This window comes from Pundamilia nyererei, unplaced genomic scaffold, assembly GCF_000239375.1.
Source record: "Pundamilia nyererei isolate P.nyererei 1_Seehausen unplaced genomic scaffold, PunNye1.0 scaffold00025, whole genome shotgun sequence".
Classification (NCBI taxonomy): domain Eukaryota; kingdom Metazoa; phylum Chordata; class Actinopteri; order Cichliformes; family Cichlidae; genus Pundamilia; species Pundamilia nyererei.
Window position 1 is genome coordinate 3,787,927 of NW_005187426.1, and position 10,944 is coordinate 3,798,870.

Genomic DNA, 10,944 nt, shown 5'->3' on the forward strand with positions numbered 1-10,944 from the left:
ATTACATGGTATATTGTCTATCTTCTTACCACGCCACACTATTAAGGATGTGTCAAGTGTTTAATCGTAGCCTCACAGAATTTTTATGGGAGCGGAACGTGGGTGCGTAGCTATTAGTTAGACACCACTGTAAAGGAATCACTTAGTAATGTCAGACTCATAATTAAGTCACCTTAGTCACAGCTCTGTTCTGTAAATTCTCTGTGTGCCGCAGACATACTCACACTGTAGACACACAGCGCGGAAAGCCACACAGTCATATGCTTGGTCTCGCTTTTGGTATACCCCCACAAGTTCTATGCAGTCCCACTCTCATAGCTGGATTTCAAAGAGTGCGTGCACATGTGTGTGTGTGTGTGTGTGTGTGTGTGTTTAACACCCAGACACCAGAAGCAGCAGGGGGCACTCTTGTATCACTGTAGCAGCATCGCAGGGAACGAGAGAGCTGTGCTCCTCTTTTCCTCTGTGCTCTCCCTCGCTCTCTGTCTCTTTATGTCTCTCACCCACTCCTGCTGTCTCTGGGAGCTCTCTGTCTCTGTCAGTGTCGAGCGCTGAGCAGTAATCACATCTAATGCTCAGGCGGGGATAAAGACTGGAGCTGGAGGAGAACAGTGCCGCTGCTGCTCAGCTCTAGTCATAGTCTCTCTTTCCTCCTCTCTCTCACACAGTTGAACAGCCTGGCAGAGGGTGGGTGGGGGTGTTAGTAGACAGGGGCTAAACTCATCTAGAGCTTTACCTCCGTGCCCAGATGAAGTGTGTGATTTGGACCTGTGTTTAGAAAAGGGCATCAGTGAAATGTGAGGTCTTTCTCCCTCTCTGTTCCTCTGTCTCCATGTCTCTCTAATGGGCAAGTGAACCATGTCCACTATGCATTTTAGAAAAAAAATATGTGTGACCAAATATGGATTTCCGCCATGTCGTTGGAACTTAATGTCAGATTATATGCAATTCGGGGAAAAAAAAAAAAGTAAACCAGTTGTTTTTAGAAGAATATAAAAAGCTAAATCAACAAAATGCAATAATTAAAATAAGGTAATAATACATGTGTAACAATAAATGCATGGGTATTTTAAATATCACAAATTACATTAACATGAGTTTATTAGAACATTAATTTTACAGATTAAATACTTTGGCACCAAATTGAATTAATCACTGTGTCACATCACACAAAAGCAAGTATGTCTTCTGCAGGAATGCATATTGAACCCGTGCAAAAAATGATACACTAGTGAATGCATAAAGGTAATGATTCACTATTGTGATGAAGGACAACATTATTGCTCTTGCCAGCAATATTTACATACATGCATCGACCTCTGATATGCTGATGAAAAGCACTTTATAGATGTGACTTATAGATTTTCCTTTCGGTGGTTTTGAAAGCTGTGGCTTTTCTGCCGTTAGATTAAAACACATTTCTCTAAATTACTTTGAGTTATTTAAATTATGTGGGTTCCCCTCACATTTCTTTATTGCATATATTTTACACTTTGAAGCTGGCAATTGACAGCATAGTATAATTTAGTGAAATACAAGTGACCTACTGTGTGCAGACGCTGTTTACCATGTATTTACTTAGATTTTTCTCTTGCCTGCAGAGTATATATTAATACAGGATTATTTTTGTCAAATTTGATATTACCATGGGTGTTTTAGAATAGCAAATATATGTCTCTTTAAATAGGATTTATAAAATGACACTGTATTGTTTTATACACTGTGCTGAGCAATAAAGCAGCGCATTGTTTTATCCTGCTAAAACAGCAATACAAACAGCCAGCCTTCCCCTCTTTATTGTCATATTTAGCACACACTGTCGTGGGATGCGCTGGGCTATGTATGTGTTTGTTAGTCTGTATGAAGAATATTGCAATATGGGGTGACTAGCTCCTGTTTATGGATACTGTCTCTCCCTGGGGCTCCCTCTCTGCTCCTCAGCCTGTTGTCATGCAAATGCTCATCCTTCCATTTGAATGACATTCTGATAAAATACATAAATAAATAAATAAAGACCCGAAACAAAACAAGTCCACTCTTTTTGGTGCCTCATGAATTCACGTGGTTCCTTGATAGAAACAAAGAATCCGCCTCTTCTAGCATGCCTATGTGAATGAACGGCAAAACTATATTATGTGTGTATGTTGGAAGGTGTGGCTGTACGTAGGGTAAAAGGTTGTTTCGGCAGCATGGAAGAAGGGCATTAACTCAAAGGTTTTACATTCCCCTGTGATCCAGGGTGCCGAAGTCCGTTTAGACCTGGCTCGCAGCCTTCTGTTCCCCCAGGACTCTGCTATCATGGCTATCATACAATAGTGACATTTCCTTAAACTAGCAACAATGAATAGCTTCCATCTGAGTGACAATAGACAGAGAGTCTTGGCTTTATGCAGAATATTTTAAATACCGGTGTGGTATTTTTTTATCTTTTCTCTTTTCACTGTCGGGGAGAAGCGACAGCGAGCCCACGAGCATATCTTTTTTCCCTGTCCTGTGTGTGTGCGTGTGTGTGTGTTTGCGTGTATGTGTGAGCCATTGATGTTAATGTATGCACTCGGCATGACTTTAATTGATTTAGCAGCTCTGCTTGCACAGTACAGCTTTTTCCCTAATTTGTCACTTTCCTGACTTCTGTGGCTGCTCATCTCACAACTTCAAAAGCCACCGGATGCAAAGAGATTTCAATGCACTCCGTCTTCTCTCTCTCTCTCTCTCCCTTTCTTTCTTTCTCTTGTTCTCTCTCGCTCCCGCTACCTTGCTGTATTTCTCTCTTTCTCACACTTTCTCCCTCATTTGACAGAAGAACGAGCCTTGTAGATGGAAATCTTTTCAACACATATCAAGGAAATTAATCTGCTTTCATAATAAACGGGATCCATTCAGTTGAATACATTTGTATACTTCAAGATGTACAAAACAGGAAGTGGTATCGGGGCCATGTCTTCCTCTGCACCGTTCACCCAGCCTGTCAGTCCCTGTTTTTCAATGGTTTGGTCACACACATACAGTACGTGCATATATATATATATATATACACTCTCTTTTTTTCCCTCCCTGTGTCACAAAATTTGCTTTCTTTGATTTATAATGGAGGCTGGATTTTGCATGCATGTGTATGCTTATGAGCCGAGATGCGCTTGGCGACCATTTCTTTTTCTCCCCTCACTGTAATAGCAGTCTTTGGAAACAATCTGGGCAGCCGAGGAGGGCTGCACTGCAATCATACAGAACCTGGCCTGGTCGCCATCAGTAGCTGATTAGGTTATTGAGCAAACGTGCTGAGGAGGGGTTGGAGAATGAGGGATGCGGGAGAGGGGGAGGTAGAAAAAAAAAAACTGCTGGTAGTGTGTGTGCGTGTGGGGGGAGCAAGAGTGGAGGGGTCAATGTAAATGTTATTGCTGTGTGAGCTCATTTGATCAAAGTCCTGGAAAGGTTAAGCGAATCCAATCTGGTTTTGTATGGCAGAGTGGAGACACAGGCGCTAGGGAAGAAACCCCCAGGACGGAGAATGGATTATCATATTGGCGCTGAAGTAGCAGGGGCCTCCGACGGACAGTTTACTCTGCCCGTAATGCGTTTAGACAGCAATTGGCCTTAATAACCTTTATTGACTTCAGCGGGTCAGTGCCAAGAATCTAATTATCAAAGTGTATCAATTTCATTGGAGTTTAGAGTTGCACCGCTCAAAATAATTATTTTAAGGTCGGCCCGGGGCAATTAATCCCCTCTCCACTTATTTGATGGCTTTGTAAAACATTATAAATGTTATGGTTTCTGTTGTGCGTTACGCCGTAAATAATTTTAGGGAGCAATTTTTTTGTAATGCATTATTTGGAGAGCTTGCCGTGCTGGTCCAGGTGAGAGAAAAAGGCAGTATATTTTAAAAAGCTAGGGGCTAAAGCTGAATCACGTTGCAGATGTTTACCAGCAGTAATTTTTCTCTTTTGCTTGCCGCTTAACTTGCACAGTTAGGCAGAGTTTTATATCCACTTTATATGCACACATGGAACCCAGATTAATTATAAGTGTGAACTAAGCAGTAAACTGCTTAAAGACCATTTTTATTGCTCATTATGAAGCCATTTATTATCTCTTACATTAAATCACACTGGGTTTATGCATCATATTGTTTTGCATTTAAAGCTCCACACTACGTAAATAGGCTTATACTTTTATTATATTCAATTCTGTGCGGTTCTTACGCACAGAGCGTGTGCAAAATGTGTGTCTGCGTGTATGGCTTCAGATTTATTTGTATGTTTCTGTCCGCGTGTCTGTGTGTGTGGGGGGGTGCAGTGTGGCCGCAGTGTGTGCGAAGGAAGTAAATGTGCAGCTGCACAGTAGTTTATCCTTCATTGACAGTCAATATGTGCTGTTACCTGGATAGTAGCAGCTGTTTCTCCTTATCGCACGACATAGAGTAGAGGCCTAATCCACACGTTTATAATTGCTTGCCGTTGTTTACCTGCAGCTGTATATAAGCTTGCTTGCTTTGCCCTATTTAAAATGGAGCTGTATAAAAAAGAAATTACTCAGAGATTATTGTTATTATTCATTTAAAGAGGAAATATATGGCTGATAATACATTTTACATCATGCAGCAGCTTGTGTTTGGAAATATAAAATGAAAAGAAGCAGGAAGACACACATGGAGAGAGTGAGGAAAAAGAGTGGGGAGAAATGTAGCAGTGGAAAGGTATTTTGCAATTCTCTTTGAAGTCCCTATTCAACAGGGTAAGCTGAATTTTCGGCAGTGCCTGATAGTGTTTCTGCGTAAATGCTTAAACCCCTTTAGAGAATTTTCATGGGCAGATACGCGGTGGCTTGAAGGGAGCGTTTATGTTACCTGGAGCCAATGCAGCCCGCAGCTTTGTACCTAAAGATGTACAGTAGTATTGAATGGAATCCCACAGAGGTTTGTCTATGACAGAATCTCGCTGCAGCATCGCTGTAAGCCGAAGCGGGGAAAAAAAGAGCTTTGAACAGGTTTAACCTTGTCAGTCTTTTGCTAGGCTCATACACTCGCATTTATATACTTGAACACAGACACTGAAGGACAAAAAACACTAGGACAGGCATTGATATACACACATACTTAAAAATACGCCGGTGTCCATTTAGAAAAGTTTTTAAAAAGCTTTGTGGTGATATCCGAAATGCCGACTATTGCTACAGTTTTTCATTTTTTATTCCTGAATATATTTCAAAGTTGCTATTATGTAATGCAATATTCAGATATTTTTTTTAATGTTATGTAGAAGAATAAAAGTGGCAAACACACAGGTGTGGTAAAATGTCTGCATGGAGCTGCAATCTTGTTGTCAAAGTTCATAGTGTTTCACAACATATTAGTGTGTGACAGCGAACCAAATCTGAATGCAGCTCACTGTTTGATGAATTCCAGTTTAAAGTGATTATGAGTCCTCATTTATATGCGTAATTATTTCCCCAAAATAGGATATAGATAGCTCATTGTAGTCTTCTTGAGGTGGGAAGAGGTGTTGCCTTTTCCTTCATAAAGCTGACCTGAGTAAACTTGCTTCAGGAATGTGGATGACTAAAATTGGAATTTATTACAAGGACTTGTACGTGACAATGTGGAAGCTGCACATGAAACAATGGCCTTTTTTTTTTTTGGTCATTGTACCGTTGACTGTCAGCAACAGTATTGTGCACGCCCCATCTTTACAATGCGGGGATGGAGAGTTTTATTGACAGCAGTTTGGATAATTTATTTTGTTTGTCTGTGAATTGTGGTGTTGACAGTGTTTTTACTGTATCAGTGGGCTCTGAAGGCGGCTTGTCTCGTCTTCTTAGAAAACAAATGAGCACTTTACAGAGACTGATCTGCCTTATCCGCTTAGCAGCTCCCTCAATCCCCACATTTATTTATTTACTTATTTATTTACTTTCTTATTCATTTACTTACCTCTGTATGGATTTGGTTTGATTTCTCTCCTTCTACTCATAGCCACCCCCTCCTCTTCCTCTCTTCATCCTTGGCCCTGATCAGCAAGATAAGCCTTCAGAGGAGGGGAGATAACATCCATTAAAGTGGTAAAGAGGAATTATGGGGCAGCCCAGATTAATCACTGCTCAGCTTAATCGCATTCTGTGCGGACGCTGGGGTTGGCTGCAGGGCCCAGCTTCATGTGTCATACCAACAGAGCGAGAGAGAGGGCGAGGGAGAGATGCAGCGAGGGACTGAGTATTTGTTGAAAAGTGCCTTGATGGGAAAGAAAGTTTAAAAAGATGAAAGAGATTTCAGGGCATCTCACTGAAACCCCCCAATCTGTTATAGACATCACTACTAACTAGCACCTGACATAAAATTATTGCACTTTGATCCAGGTGTAATTGTTTACTCTTGCAGGCAATCATGTCAAAATGGTTTAGTAAAAGATATTGGCACAAACACAAGAAAACACTCTGATTTGTAAAAAGCAAAGAAAAAAAATTGTTCAATTTATGTCGTTTTAGGAAAATATTAATCTTTTTGAATATTGAATATATGAAGACAGCTTGTACAATCTTCGCCGCACTCAGAAATAGCAGTATGCATATTGCAATGTGGCGCCGAGCTCTGTAAGCCGCAGAGAACAAAAATAGAGTTCTCATACTCTGAACTTTGTGCACACACTTTTAATAAAATCATTTAAATCTGAATCTAGATCCTCATCAGGTCATGTGGTTGATATCCTTATTATTGTTTATCTACACGTCAGCTCAAATTCATTTCACATTTATTTGTACAGTCTCTAATCAGAGTCTCGGGGGGCTTTATATCGCCCACACATTGTGAAACAATAAATGAAACCAATTAATGAAAATGAAAACGGCCCACCCCAACTATGGATCCTCAATGTGAACAATGGAAAAAAAATCCCCTAAGACCCTAACTAAGAACAAAAATGGAAACTAAAGTCTTTAGGTTATGACATAGCAGTCTGTTATTTGTTATTATGACACACAAGCGGGGTCAAAAACTACGGAATTAAGCTGATATACACTGTTCATGCAATAAATTAAAAAAGTTTCAGATAACAGTTTTTTTTTTCATCTCCAAAGCAAGCTTAAATGTAAAGGATCAGAGGTGGTGGAAATTTAATCCATGATCACTTCCTTTGTTTAAGTGCGCAACTACTACAGGAAAATAACAAGTATTTAATACCTTGGTACCTCGCTAATTCTTCAAAATCACTGGAGCAGCCATCATGTTTGGAGCAGCAATCTGGGTTTTAAAATACACAGTCCTGTTTAAAAACAATATGTGTGGAGAGGGTGGAGAGAATGATATGATTCTGGTGGGAAGACGCTGTAAAATTGCCTGATTCGCTTGAAGAAACGCAAAGAAAAGGAGAAAAGATGGGAAAAGATTGTGGATGATAATTGTATAATATTTTTTGAGGGGGGGGGGAGTGAAGATGGAGGTGGTTTAGGGAAGTGGAACAAGGGGGAAAAATAAGACAGGGTGGTTGTGACTTTTCCTGATATCTGAGGAAGAAAGTTCTAAAGGTAAACAGTGAAGTTGGTATCAGGATCTGTGAGTTAAAGTAAATCAGAGAAATGAAAAGCTGATGCTGGAAACTGGAAAAGGCCACATAAGTCCTGGGAGCATTTTGGGAAGTGCTTTACTGTGCACCTTTCAAAACTGCCATGTTCAGTATGAAGAGGATATCCTAGTAGAGAAAACCTGAGATGTGTGTTTTTGTATTAAACAGCCTAAAAGTGTACTGGTGGTAACAGGTAGCTTTTTTTAAAATGTGATTTAACGATAGATCCTGTTTTACATTCATTGGCCGTCCTCTTAGGTAACACTAATCTTCCACCCTGCTACCTGCTACCCTTGCAGTGCAGATAGAGTGATCTGATGGGTGGTGTTAAATGGGTGAGATGTAGGACAGTGTAATTAAAGCTAGTCCTTTAGTGGGCCCTGCCTCGCTCTGCTGGGAGTGCCCGATATAGCACTCATTAATTCCTATTTGTGTGTAATGAGAGGGTCATGTTGGATGTAATAAATGGCTCTTTTATTTGGGTGAGAGCGGCAGGGTGGCATCTCCTCCCGGCTAACTGTCTCATAAACACCCTTTAGCCACTCTAATCAGCCTCCCTGGGTGAGGAGTAATCACACATACACTCATAACACAATGGGAGGGAAGATATAGTAAATATGGAAAAAAAAGAAAATTAAGCATGTTTAGAATGTATTTTTTTAAAATGCATATTAGAAGTAATTTTTGCATATTCATTTTCCAAAACGAAAAATAATAGCGCAATTTAAACATTGTAGAAGTTTGGCAGTTTTAAAATGACTTCTTTAGCTATAAATGACCATAGCGATAATCAGAAAAAACACATATTAGATCCAGTCTGTATTTTATTTTTTTTTTTCCTTTTCACTGCTGCCAGTTGATGGCAATGCATTTGAAAGAACAGATTGTTTTAAAAAAGTCCTCCGGGGCTGATCAAAAGGTTCAACACACAACATGTGCAATAATGGTTGGCCGCTGATCAGCGAGGGCCACTTTGTTGAAAGATTAAACCAAAAATACAACCAAAAAGCAAACACAAATGTCATAAAAAAGAAGTTTGAACTTGACTGCCTTTTGATATCTGAATACAATGTAAAATAGATTTGCGATTCATGGCAATAATTAGGAATACGATAGGTGCATTTTTAATTCCCTTTACTTAATTAGATGATATCAGTGTAGTCCACAGTTTTTAAGAGCATAGGTGCTTTATTGAACATAAATTGTTGAATGTAAAAGCTCCTACGGTGTCTTTGACTTCCCTGCCAGCTTGAAGTAGACAGAATCTTATAGAGTATGCAAGTCCATAATCTACTTATATGTCGCTGCGCTATGTGTTTGGCATTTACGATTACTGTATCGCCATGTGGTATGTATAGAATTGTGTAAGGCATGTGCAGTACCACTCTTGTGTATATGAATGAAGCAGAATACAGACAGACAGGTTATTTACAGACAGTGATGCAAAAGTGAATTTATTGATTACCCATTACGTTGAAAAACAAAAAACAAAACTGGCATGTGTAAAACTAACTTTCCTTTATGGCTGATACTATACAGACCTAACACTTAAATTGTATTTTATGGCCTATAATTTTGCAGATCTTAATCTGTTCTACTTAAGATACAGTCATTGTTTCACTGTACATCTACCAGTAATTCAAATTTGATGTCAGACTGGACATATAAGAAGCCCTGTCAGGCAGATTCAGAAACTGAAGAATCACTAGTGTTCAGACTTCTCTTACTCAATCAAAACTTTGTTAGCTGAACATTTCAGCCCCTGCAGGCATATCCCCCGTCTCAAACAAAATTCTTCTATGTGAGCATGTTTAGATGGATGGAAATCCTTTTTATTGGTTTAGCATTTTTGAAGACTTGAAGTATGGTGCTGTGTGTAACGCTGTTACTTCAGGGCTTAGAAAGGCTGGCTTTGGCCCCAGTCAGCAAAAAGCTTTTTACTGGCAGGAGAGTGAGGTGCCGATCACAATCTGCTATCTAGCTAGAATCTAGACTCAGCTTTCATATACTGAAAGAGAGAAAGGGGGTTTCAACAGAACAGAAGGTGCTTGAGTGTCACGCTCATCGCAAATATCTCTGTCCAGCTCTGTCTTCATTGTCCTGAATTAGTCAAAGCGCCTCTCAAAGCTTTCTTGTGATGGATGGATTATGCGTTCTAGCCAGGCCGGTGTGCCGTTTTCACAAGTGCGTGTGTAGCCCCTGCCAAAGTGTGCTGGAGAGCTCATTCAGACTAAGAACTATGTGGTTTAGCCATTAAGGCCAACTGGACAGACACTCCTTACCATGGGTCAAAGACAAAAGCCTTGCAAAAAAAACCCCAAAAAAACAGGCCGGTGAATTTTTATGTGATATTTGTGGGCCCATTGGGCTACAACTTGACAACAGATTTGCTTTTCTTCTTGCCACCAAAAGAGATCACCACAAAAGCCCGAGAGTTCTGCTTCATTTGACCCTGTGCAAAGCATATGTCCTTCCATCCTGCTTGTATTCTGTCCATAAGATGGACTGCCGTGGGCCCATAGAAAGCATCCCTGCCCACTTGACTGTGTTACAATGCCTTCAAACAAAACCACTTGTCAGGGGTCTTCCCTTTTTGGGACTGTCTCTATTCCCACTCACCCTTTGTCACTTCAGACATGCTACTCTGATGTTTCAGACACATTTTTCTAATGTTTTACACTCCATATAATCTGCTGTGTGTAGCAAACCCCATTTTACTGGCTGCTATAATTGATGGTAGCTGCGACCTTGCAAAGGTCAATCTGGCAGAAAGGCCTAGGTTTCTGTCACCACGGAGATTGCGAGAACACACACACAAAGCGGGAAATATCTTGTTTTATCAAAAAAATAAATCTTGTTAAGGTTTCAATTGAATGTTTTAGAGATCTTGGCATAGAAAATAAATTGCAGTAGTCATAATGTGTACTGTATAGAAAACAAAAGGTGCAATATATCAGTCTTTTTATTGTTATAGGTCTGCAAAAGGATTTAAAATAATTTATTGGGAGTAAATTTAAAGCCTTGAAATCCGCCAGTGTGAATGTTTCAATTGTATAAACTGTTAACCGTTGCTCAGATGATTTAAAAAGACATAAATATACAAAATAAAGATTTCCTTAAATTTTTCTTGAGTGAACATTTTCATAAAGCATTTCTCATTTTATTCACTAGCAACCCCGATCAACAGTGTTGACACCCTTCATTCTTCTCTCTCACTCTCACACAAGCGCGCACGAACACACACACACACACACACACACACACACACACACACACACACCCTATCAACCAATCTTATGTAATGGAAACTGAGTAAATTTCATTTCAGGTATGCCTCAATTTTGAGCCATCTGTAATCGTGTGATGGTAGGCACAAAGCAAGGAAAAAAAA

At 39.9% G+C, this 10,944-nt stretch overlaps 1 protein-coding gene across 1 annotated transcript in view; it reads left to right on the forward strand.

Moving 5' to 3' along the window:
- Nucleotides 1–10,944, forward strand: part of fto (FTO alpha-ketoglutarate dependent dioxygenase) — a 113,573-nt gene that overhangs the window by 36,316 nt on the left and 66,313 nt on the right. The gene's annotated exons all lie outside the window — the stretch shown is intronic.